Genomic DNA, 1,474 nt, shown 5'->3' with positions numbered 1-1,474 from the left:
TTCTTCTTCTTCTTCTTCTTCTTCTTCTTCTTCTTCTTCTTCTTCTTCTTCTTAAGTGAGGTCGGTTATCTAGTGGTTAGATATCTAGGCTTCTGGGTTCGTAATTGTGAGATTGTGGACTCGCAGGTCCTTTCGGAGATGACGTTAGATTCTATCTCTTAAAAAAACTATCCATGTTGCAAGTGATTTTAATGTATACAATTTCGTGTATTTTTTCTGTTGATGAATTTCAGGTCTCTCTTTCTATTAGATGATATTTTGACCATAGTCATTACTAGTTGACAGCCCAATAATCAGAAAATAAAATAAAGTCTTTTAAAGAACATTAAGTACTGGACATAGATCTACCACCCTGACACATAGATACCTTCTGCAGGGAGATGAAAAAACATTTTGTGTCAGATGTGATACCGATCATACTATTGTGTACGTACTAATAGAATATCTAGACTTTGGAAAGACCCATGGGATTTTTAAAAAATGCACTAATTTGAAGAATTTGTCTTCCACCATTGATCCCAGCAGAATTCTAGTTTACAAAGACCCTTGCTCTTCACTCACTCATGACTATTTTTAACAATTGCATTTTCTAACGTAAATTTTGAATTTTAATCTTAGAGCAAGACGAAAGTGTGCAGTGAATCAACGTGAGGAAAACCAACCTAAGTCCCGATCGCTTATTATATGACCTTATATTTAATTGCGAGCCCGTATAAATATTACTAAGCATAAAAATACACATCATTTAATATATACTGTGTAAGTTCCCGCTCAACAGCAAGCTCTATTCAAGTCACCGTCAATATCTTTAAGATAAAATTGGAATGAAGGGATATGAGACAATTAATACCTGACGGTACTTTACTTCCCATTAAAATGTGAGCGTTGTCTGACTTTGTGTCCGAAATCAACGCAGAGAAGGAAGTCACTTCAAAAGTAGTGTACTTGATTTCTTGTCTCAGACAAAACCTTTCTATTTTTAAAGTAGATAATTTCATGCCCCAATCGACAAAATTCAAACCATTTGGACAGAAAAAAGTCCCAAAGAATTATAAGGAAAGATCTTCCCATAACAGGATTAATAATAATTTATGATCATTTTTCCTGTTGCTGATGTTAAGGTTACTGTTGACACTGCTGTTTTCTTCAACTGTTGCTATTGCTTCTGATTTAATTTGTTTCAGTTTTTTATATCCATTCTAATCACTACATTATATTCTTTTTTTAACCTGGTACTGTTATACTTTTATAATGGAATGAGGGAAGTTTTTTTTTAACCCTTTACTGTACACGATCTTTTTTCCCGTTTTACCTATTTCATTTTTTGCTAGTTCAAAATTCACAATTTTGTTTCGTCGAGTGTCGGGTGTGTATTGGGTTCAAATGCAATAGAATCCTTTTTAACATTCTGTGAATGACATAAATTCGCGGATGTTTTTAAAATTACAAGCTTCTCGAATTCCTACAGCGGGTG

The sequence above is a fragment of the Aplysia californica genome, unplaced genomic scaffold (assembly GCF_000002075.1).
Source record: "Aplysia californica isolate F4 #8 unplaced genomic scaffold, AplCal3.0 scaffold00047, whole genome shotgun sequence".
Classification (NCBI taxonomy): Eukaryota; Metazoa; Mollusca; class Gastropoda; order Aplysiida; family Aplysiidae; genus Aplysia; species Aplysia californica.
The sequence above is the reverse complement of the archived record's forward strand: the minus strand, read 5'-3'. Positions refer to the sequence as shown.